The sequence below is a fragment of the Sinocyclocheilus grahami genome, unplaced genomic scaffold (genome assembly GCF_001515645.1).
Source record: "Sinocyclocheilus grahami isolate Dianchi unplaced genomic scaffold, SAMN03320097.WGS_v1.1 scaffold600.1, whole genome shotgun sequence".
Classification (NCBI taxonomy): domain Eukaryota; kingdom Metazoa; phylum Chordata; class Actinopteri; order Cypriniformes; family Cyprinidae; genus Sinocyclocheilus; species Sinocyclocheilus grahami.
Genome location: NW_015505779.1, coordinates 500,163 through 510,325, shown reverse-complemented (window position 1 = coordinate 510,325; position 10,163 = coordinate 500,163). Strand labels below are relative to the sequence as shown.

Below are 10,163 nucleotides of genomic sequence, written 5' to 3'. Positions count from 1 at the left end.
CACACACACACACACGCACACACACACACACACACACACACACACACACACAAGCTCACACACACACACAAGCTCACACACACACACAAGCTCACAAGCACACACAAGCTCACACACACACACACACACACGCAAGCACACACACAAGCTCTCTCACACACACACACACACACAGGTTTGTTTTTGTGAAAAGCGGGGACATCCCATAGGCGTAATGGTTTTTCTACTCGTACACACCGATGCAAATGAGCTCAGGGTCAGTGAGTGCAGTAGGTCTGGGGCAGATCATGAATGGCTCAGACAGTCATTGAGACGATCAAAGACATCCACTTCTGTTTCTCTTGACTTACCTTTCCATTTTTTCCCATCTGTAATTCCCACGTCTTTGTTTTCTCTAGTTCTATCTATTGTTCTCTGACCTCCCATCCCCCTCCCATCCTTGTCCTCTTTATTTTTTATGCGTGTACCATATTTTTAGCATCCCCTGACCTGATGCTTCTTTCTTTAGGGCAAGGCAGGTAGGTTTGTGAGGTGTAGGATGTCGAATGGAAATGTCTGTGTGAGCCTGTCATAATTCGCCTTGCCTGACACATGGCACGCAACACTCAGCTGAGAGACCCCTCCACATTTTACCCCACAAATACTCACAAAGGGAAAGGGAGAGACAGACAGAGAGAAAGAGGGAGAGAGAGAGAGAGAAAGTGAGGGGGAAGCAAAGCAGAAAAGACATAAGGAAAGAGGGGGAAGGGAAGGGAGGAGCGACCCTCATCACTCAATAAGATGGTGGGAAAGGAGGAGGTATGAGACGGAGGAATAACACAGCCTAATTTCCACAAAAATATTGTGCAGCACAACTGTTTTCAACATTGATAATAATCAGAAATGTTTCTCGAGCAGCAGATCAGCATATTATACTGATTTCTGAAGATCATGTGACACTGAAGACTGGAGGAATGATGCTGAAAATACAGCTGCGCATCACAGAAATAATTACATTGTAAAATATGTTAAATTTTTTAATTTTAAATCAGTTTCCACTGATCAAATTAATGGTGAGCAAAAGAGATTCTTCTTTCAAAAACATTTTAAAAATCTCAACAGATCTGTGCGCACACGTATATATTTCATATACATATACATAATATACATATAGATCTAAGGTAGAAATTACAAATCACTGGGGATCAGGGGTAAGATGAACAGAGAGAGATAACACCGCTATTGAACTATTTCTCGGCTGTACATCCCATTCATTTTTCATTAACTGCAGTAGTGCAGTCATCCATTCCTCAGGAGATGCAAAGCCACAAGCCAAAGTGAAGGGCAAACATGTGAATGCATGTGAAACAACAGATTGAGATGCACTGGGTTCAAAGACACTGAGACAGTATTGTAGTTAAAAAAAAATGTATTAGGCTACCAAGCAATGGTCTCTTATCAATGCACTCCTTACTAACATTGCATAACAACCAACTTCTCATCTAATATGTAATTTGTCTACCAATAGAGTCACCAAACTAATGCCTGTTTTCAAACAGGTTTCCCCAAACACTGCATCTATCGGTCACTGGCGAGAAGAGCAGATCCAAAAAATTCACACCACCCAAAACTCATACCATTGTTTGAGAAGGAGTCACAGTGTTTACCGTTTTTAGGGTATGAGACTTCATTATAGCTGTCTCTGCACATTAAGCTGTGGGAGTATTTTATCAAACATTTAACATCAAATGTGACCACTTCAACCTTTAACTACCCAAGTTACATTGGTAACTATTATCTTAAAAGCATCTGCACACAGCTGCAAGTTTTCAGCACATGCATGATGGTTCGTCACAGAGCAGTTTCTTTACAAAAACAGACAAGAATCTGCAAGCATTTATCATAGCTGTATCAGTTTCCAACCTCCTGACTTTGATCAAAAGTGGACAGTTGAAGCTGTCGCTTTTAAACATCATCTGAACATGTTTAGCCTGTTTTGTGAAGAATCCTGCATAGTGTGCATACACACACACACCCCCACAGACACACACACAGACACACATACAGACACACACCAGCTCACTTGACATTTAAAAATGCAAAACAGGATGCATGGTCTGCTGAAGTGTGTCATTTATTTGGAAGTAAATTATTTTCTGCTATACCAGCTTAATATGTAAAGACAACAATAAGCAAGCCATTTGTTGGCTGATACCCTGAAAAGTACACTGTACACTGTCTCAAAACATTTCTGTTTGTTTCCGCGTCCCAACACAGCAACTACATGACAATGCTAAAAGAGGACTGTTTGGGAAACCGGTTTAAAAAGAGTTTTTTTGCATGTTTGTGACACTTTCAAAAGTGCAATGCTGTAACATTATCATAATGATTTTGATTTTGCTTTCCTGACTGATTTTATTCATGTTGTTATATTGCATGTTTGGTTCATGAATAAGCTCAATCTGTTCATCTAAACAAGCCAACTAGCCAATTTAACTTCCATTGGTTGAGGTTAAACTGAATTGGTTGAACCGTTTACTTAAAAATCACTACCTTAATGGAAAATCATTGCATGTTTAACCCAAAACACCTGTGAAGTACACAATTCCAAGAACATGTGGTGCTTACCATACATTAGTAGACAAAATCATTTTAAATTTAATCTACAGTATACATGTCTGTTATATGATTTTGTTATAAAACTAGCTTGTCTTACAACAAAAGCATATTGGTTATCCCAGTTAACGATTAAAAACATTAACACAATTACACTGTACAATTTGTTTAGCTCAACAAAAGATTTTGCACAGGTAAGTATAGCTATAAAACAAAACAAAGAGCAGTAAACATAGAATCAATTGAGTAAAAGTAATCATGCATTCCTGTTATTCTAAACTCAGTCCCAGTATGTGCTTCTAAACTGGTGGTATATTTTACAACAAAATAATTTTCAGATCACTCGCTGGACTTTGGAATATTTGGTTGGGTGGATAGACAGGGAAAAAAAACAGACCTAATGTTAAGCAAACATTGCTTTGAGTATAGCTTGAGTGTGTGAGTGTGTGTGTGTGTGTGTGTGTGTATATGTATACACTCACATACAGTGCATATATAGTCAATTATTATTTACATTACAGTATTCAGTCCATTTCTTCCAGTATTTTAGAGTCCATCACATATCGTTTAATGGTGTTTAATTTGTCTAAAATATTCAGAAAAATGATCAATAACAGTGGTGAGTCCACTGTTATCTGTTTAAAATGTACAAATCATGTTAAATTATCTTAACCATCAGCATTTACAGGGGATGTGTGTGTGTGTGTGTGTGCGTGTGTGTGTGTGTGTGTGAGTGTGCGCGTTTTTGTGACAAATGAGGACATAAATGTGTATAATGACAAAGGTATAACATAGGTATTACAAGGAGAAGGTGACTTTTCAGGACATTACCCCATGTCCCCACTTTTCAAAACACTTATAAATCACACAGAATGGAGTGTATTGAAAATCTGAAATAGCAGAAAGTCTCCTGTGAGGGGTAGGTTTAGGGGTAGGGTTGGTGTAGGGCAATAGAATATACGGTCTGTACAGTATAAAAACCATTACACCTATGGAGAGTCCCCACTTTTCACAAAAACAAACCTGTGTGTGTCTGTGTGTTTTCAGGTCATGTGTGCGAGGGATGACAATGCATCAGCTAATTAAAATAGTTTACAGACATCCCATTTCTAACATCCCGTTTTCTCAATAGTGCACTGCAGTCTCGGTTAACTCACAGTGACATCTGTAGTAGAAAACAAGTGGTTTATTTCAGAGCGAATTACATCGTGAGCATAATTTTTAGAAATGAAAACAAGCGGCTTCCTGCCTTTTGCATTAACTTTGAAATGCTCACGCTCGCAAACCATTTCCCCTCAGAAGCACACATTCACATATACTACATACACACAAGTACCTCATCACGTGAGCAGCCTCATGGGCGGGTCTGAACTATAATTACAGCCGTGATGTCATCTGCCACTCACTGTTGCCACAAAATCTAGGTCACCGTTAACCCCTTCCCGTCACGCCAGGGGATTCCGCACACCTCCAAAAGAGCCATTACTACAGACTTTCCATGAGCTCTTTAATGTGGTGCTGCCTCCCATGCAACTTTCGGAGCCTATTAAACGAAGAAAAGGGGTGATGATATACATTTACCCCACAGATCAAACGCTTACAGTAGAGCAGCGTCAGCTTTTATAGTCAACTGCAGAGCGCTTACATGTTTTGGTTATCCCCGCAACTATAGTACATTACGTCAATCGGAAAGCCAAGCCAAAGGAAAGAAACACTACACAGAAACAACACCTCTTCAAAGAGCCTCGAATGATCTTCATTTTCACTGGTTTGATTTGACCGTACCACTAAACAATTTCTGGGTAGGGCTGAGTAATTATATAACAACACAATGTTAATGTCACCGCATGTGTTGCATCACAGCAGAATGCCTTGACAACGCCAATCCACAGTCGACCAAATCCAAAGTATTTTGAGAGCAAATGAGCATGCAATGCAAACCGTCTTCTCACGGCAAACTGGCAATTTGCGGTCGAGCGACAGCAAACTGGTAAGCCGCAAAATTATAACCAAAACAAAATTATGAGACGATACTTTAGGGCAAGTAAGATAAACCAATGCATCTGAGTGAGGTTATGTAAGACCTTGCGAGTGAGTGCATGTAGGTGTATGGAATTTAGTGACGATGCATTTGATCATACGAGCCAAAATAGTCGGTCAGAAATTATCTGGCATGGATTATACGATCTTGATTCAAGATAAAACAGCTAAAAACACATCTCTTCCATCTTTATTTGACCCTTTAACTCTAGCACTCTCTATTCTAATTTTATTTTATCTATTTGTTTTCTTTTTCATTAAAAAAAACACTTGACACTAAAACTCTAAACTCTATTTGTTTTCTTTAAAAAAGGGCCTCTAACACAAGCTTTCTCTATTCTTTTTCTACTTTATCTGCTTGTTTTCTATATATATAATATTATGTAAACAAAAACTTATTTTGGATGCGATTAATCGCGATTAATCGTTTGACAGCACTAATATATATATATATATATTTTTTAGGGGTGTCGTGATATACGAGTATTGCCGATAACCACAATATTTAAAATGAACGGGACACTTATGAAAACACGAAATGCAAATAGCCTTCTCCAGCGCCAGTACCTGGTTGAGCTCCCAGGTGGCAGTATTGTGCCTTAACGCTGACACCTGTCAATCAAGAAGAAGACGCAGCAAAGAATACTCCGAGAAGAACAACAATGTCCAATATTATACTTGTAAGTTGCAATTATTTTATTCCAGTTATGGAATGGGAAACGTTACATTAACCTGTTAACAGTGGTTACCTGTGTTCATGTATTTAAATAAAGGGCTGATTCTTTTAATAAGTACTGCGTTTTCTTTACTCGTCTAATTTTTGTATTTGTATTTGCAATCAAGTCATGGCCAATACATGTGCGTAGCAATTGATTTCTTTGTTCAAATCTATTACACGATTAAAACAAACCTAGAAAACTGAGTGACCACATTACTACATTAAACTCTACTGCCTCATCTGCGGCCGTTCTAGACGCACATTAAAACTGAATTAGAAGCACATTAACTGCATGACTTCATTGGCGCCGGCGCAACTATAGGTTAAAGAGATTAAAATACGGGTACACAAGTTAACAGGTTAAAGTATCAGTTTTGATGTTAAGAGTCTCAGGTCAGCTGTGACCTGAAGAAGAAGAAGTGAAAATGCATGTGCCCTGTGTTTATCAGTATCCTTATGTTCATTAGGTAAAAAGAAAAACTAAATAAACAAAGTAAAAATTAATTTGGCTGATTCCCCAAGTTTTCCATAGATTTCGCGATATATCGATATCGTGAATTCTTTTGGCCACAAAAACCGTGGTGTGAAAAATCTAATATCGTCTTAATATATATATATATATATATATATATATATATATATGTGTGTGTGTGTGTGTACATATAACAAGGTTTTTTTCACCTTGCTACATATGTACTGCATTAGGCTTACTGAGACTTGTCATAGCACTTGCATATTATTGCTCTTTTGTTTGTTTTAATTGCTTCTGTTGTCCTCATTTGTAAATCGCTTTGGATAAAAGCGTTTGCTAAATGACTAAATGTAAATATATTATCCTAAACAGTGACTTCTGGCCGAAGCCGAAGCTAAACCCGCCGCTGTGTGGTGAGAGCGCAAAGAGGAGCGCCGCTGCTGTCGAGACTGTCTGCTTGATTTTACAGCAGTCGCACCAATCCTCCAATTTCTCCTACGTGTAAATCAGTATATTCGCTGAGGGTAATTCGCACATAAAGCTCTCAAGGCCCGTCGAGTCTCTCTTAACTCTGATGCTACATGTTTCTCTAAGTCCATAAACACTCTGCCACGTGCTCGCTCACACGGACACACAAATACAGCGGCGTCACCGCGCATGCGTGCGTTTATGTGACCCACTAACTTTTACTCCCTTTATCTCAGATGACTGGAAACTTTGGCAATCCTGCCCGCCACTCTTTTCTCTGTTCCTGGGCTTGACACAGAGCGCGGAGAAAAAGGAAGACAGACAGACTGACAGACTGAGCGAGATAGACCCAAAGAGAAAGTGAGAGAGAGAGAGGCCACCTCCTCCTCCTCCTCTCTTCTCTCTCTTTGCCAGGCGAAGCTCACGCCTACATCTCTTCCAATGAGCGCAGAGCCCGGGTCTCTTTAAACCGGGGCCTAGTCCAGGCTAGCGTCTTCTCGCCTCGCTCGAGAATCTTCACTAAAGTGCACAGGATCAGAAACGAAGTCGCACCTGCAGCACACAGGTGGATGCCAAAACGCAGCTGTCGCGCCGCATCTGGGCACGCATTGGGCCTGTTGAGTCACGCAAAAAGCACTGCAGCTCAAAACATCCTACCGTTCCTGATTCATACCCATCAGAGAGGAATATCAAAAAGCGTTAACATCTGCTAACACACAGACAGACAGCTGGCCATGGGGTATTTAGCTCACCTCTTTAGCCAGGTTTGGGATTATGGACCGGGTTTTTACGTCTTCAAAATATTCCACCTTCCAGGACAATCGTGGAAAAAGAAAGGGGGGAAAAAGCAGGTTGAGAACAATAAAACCATCACAATCATCCAATCCTTGACAACTAGTGTGAAAAATGACATGAACCATTTTAATCTCGTCTTAAGTCAGAAAGGTTTCAATTATGACAAACATGTTAAATAAATGATTAAATTCTGTCCTTCGTATTTATACAGTGCTGCCAATTATGATCTGTATGGCACAAAGAGACATTTAAATGTGAGCTAACGCCAGCTAGTTATTTCTAACCCCAGTCTTTCTAATAAACCGGTGCTGTTCAGAGTCTACCCCCCCCCCCCCCCCCCATCTGCCATTACTGTCCGTCATTTTTTCCCTGTGCTAATAAATATTTACCTACTCAGCCTCGCTGCCTTCGCGTGTTGCTCTTCGGTGGCGAGAGGTATCCCCATCAGAAGACCCAACACATTCTCTCTGCGTCCCCCCCACCTCTCTCTCGCTCTGTCTTTCTTTATCTTTCTTTTCTTCTACCTCTCTCTTTCTGGTCTCTGTCCATTCAGGAAGCCATCTTGTGTTCTTAATCCTGTTTTACATTAGCTCTCGTACGCTCTTTCGCTCTCGCCCTCCCAGCCTCGCTCTCTCACTTCCTCCAATTCATAGCTCGACCGCATACACACAGAAGCATTTTTTTTTTTAAAGGCAGTGTGATCGCTATCACTGCTGCACTATAGCCTCCTCCCTCTCTTTCTTGTTCCTCTACCCCCCTTCCCCCCTCTCCAAACGAAAAAGCTAACAGAATACGTGATGTGAATACTCCTTTCCGACCTACACACACTAACGCGACGTCACGCCATCGATAGCTCACAAAGAACGGCCGCTGGCCAATCGGAGTCGAGCACGAGCACTGCTGCTAGGGTGAAGCAGACAAGAGGAGAGAGAGAGAAAACGGGCGAGAGACATAGATGCAGAGAACACTGGATAAAGTGCTGGATAAAGAAAGACAGGGGCGCGTGCTGCGAACAATGTGTGTGCATGTGCGTTTCAGACTTGGGGGAAGGGTTTCTCTCATGCACGCTGTGGCTGTCAATTATCTAACCCGGCTTGCCTTCCTTAAACAATGGCTCTGGAATGTGGTATCACTGAAGACCATCTGTGTCTCGGCTGCATGCAACAACTGGACTGGACTGCGCACACGCATTTGCACGCCGTGTCTTTGGTGCAACGAGGCACTGACAGAGAAGCACACATATGCAATCCTCTTCACCAAGCGGCAATCAGCTGGAGTCGGTGGTTTGAAAACATGCAAGTGTTTTTCCATTTTTCCAACCAAAAAAAGTGAAAGCAACAGCATTTTACACGCAACTGGCATTGCAAATGCAAGTCAAATCTCAGGTACTTTAAATGCTCGACTGTGCATGAAACACCACTATAAGAGCTTCGATTTCAGTCTTTCAAAGTCTATAAACCAAACATGGTAGACTACAACCTCTGCTGGCCCGACCTACAAACGCCTGCTAGATGGAAATGCGAGCGAGTCGTTACAATAAAACTGACGCTGAAATCATCCATGAGGACTAGCAGCGCACACGCTTCCATTCATGAAGATAACAGCAACTGCGACTGCCGTGAAAACTGTATATGTGATAAACAGATCAACATTTAATTCGATTGCATTTTACTGCATGATATGTATTTTCCCTAAGCAGAACGTAACCGGGAGCGTGGCTGACGGAAGAGATGCGTTAAGAGGGAGGCTTTCGAAGAACCAGCGGACGTTTGGTGACGCAGCAGTTGTGATGAGAGTGGATTACGTAGCGTGGGAGTTCCAGGAACATCGCATTTGTGCATCTGTGTGAAGGCTTGCAGTAACCACGAGGCTAGGGAAGGTTGTGCTGTGGCACCAAATTTCAGCTGAACTTTTCTCTCTGTATGAAGAGAAACTTTCTGGCATTGTAAGAAACAATGCGAACGTCATTTTGATGTGCACAATGCAATCTGCAAAACGCGTTCCACTGACTGGGCTGCGATGCAAATACATTGGGAATGACTGCCGCCTTCCTGATGTTATCTCGTCTGTTTGTTTTGATACTGGCTGAATCACCTGGTTTGTCACGAGAGCCAAAGTGTGTAAGCGCTCATTAATCTCCTTCCCTGGCACTCGCGCAACAGGCCAGGTGATTCAGGCCGTATCAAAGCAAATCCCCTTAAGGCTGTCGGAAAATGGTCGTAATCCTACCTGTGACCTGTGACCAAACCACTTACACACACACACTCTCACACACACACACACACTCTCTCACACACACACACTTTCACACACACACACACTCTCACACACACACACACTCTCACACACACACATGTGTAAGCGCTCATTAATCTCCTTCCCTGGCACTCGCGCAACAGGCCAGGTGATTCAGGCCGTATCAAAGCAAATCCCCTTAAGGCTGTCGGAAAATGGTCGTATGCGAACCTGTGACCTGTGACCAAACCACTTACACACACACACTCTCACACACACACACACACTCTCACACACACACACACACACACACACACACACACACACACACACACTCACACACACACCGAGTTCTCGTGGTAAGATGAGTGAGACTGCAGAAACATCGTTAAGGCTTCATTGTCAAAGAATTGCAAAGGTCTCTGTGTGTGTGCGTGTCTGCGTGAGTTTAAATGAGGGTTAAGACATCGTTGTAATAACAGAAGGATTAACAATCCTAATTAACTCTCTCCTCCCCCCTTTCTTGAACAACAGCCACCCCAAATTGAACTAATCCACATAGAGTTTCTAAGATCCCGCTCCAATACACAACCGAACCTATACACACACACACAAATAAATTCCTATAATTAAAAAATAAGAATTATATTTTGCTTTAATATTTAGCTTATTTTTAGGGCAACAAATAATGCCTTTTTTGCTATTGTGCAATATTTTCATGACAATTTTAATAAAAAGAGGATGAGTACTCTAATATAATACTCAATACTTCATACAGACATATACTGTATATATATATATATATATATATATATATATATATATATATATATATATATA

The 10,163-nt window shown here is 41.2% G+C and overlaps 1 protein-coding gene across 2 annotated transcripts in view; it reads right to left on the bottom strand.

Annotated features, from left to right (window-relative positions):
• LOC107557386 (methylcytosine dioxygenase TET3-like) overlaps nucleotides 1–9,367 on the bottom strand; it is a 42,563-nt gene extending 33,196 nt beyond the window's left edge. The window contains exons 1-2 of one of the 2 annotated variants that reach the window (XM_016240791.1): nucleotides 7,478–9,367; nucleotides 7,046–7,102 (exon numbers count right to left, since the gene is read on the bottom strand). The gene's annotated coding sequence lies outside the window, so the exon portion shown is untranslated. The remainder of the gene's footprint in view (nucleotides 1–7,045; nucleotides 7,103–7,477) is intronic. The other variant, XM_016240792.1, reaches the window with a different exon arrangement.
• Between the last annotated feature and the right edge of the window lie 796 nt (nucleotides 9,368–10,163).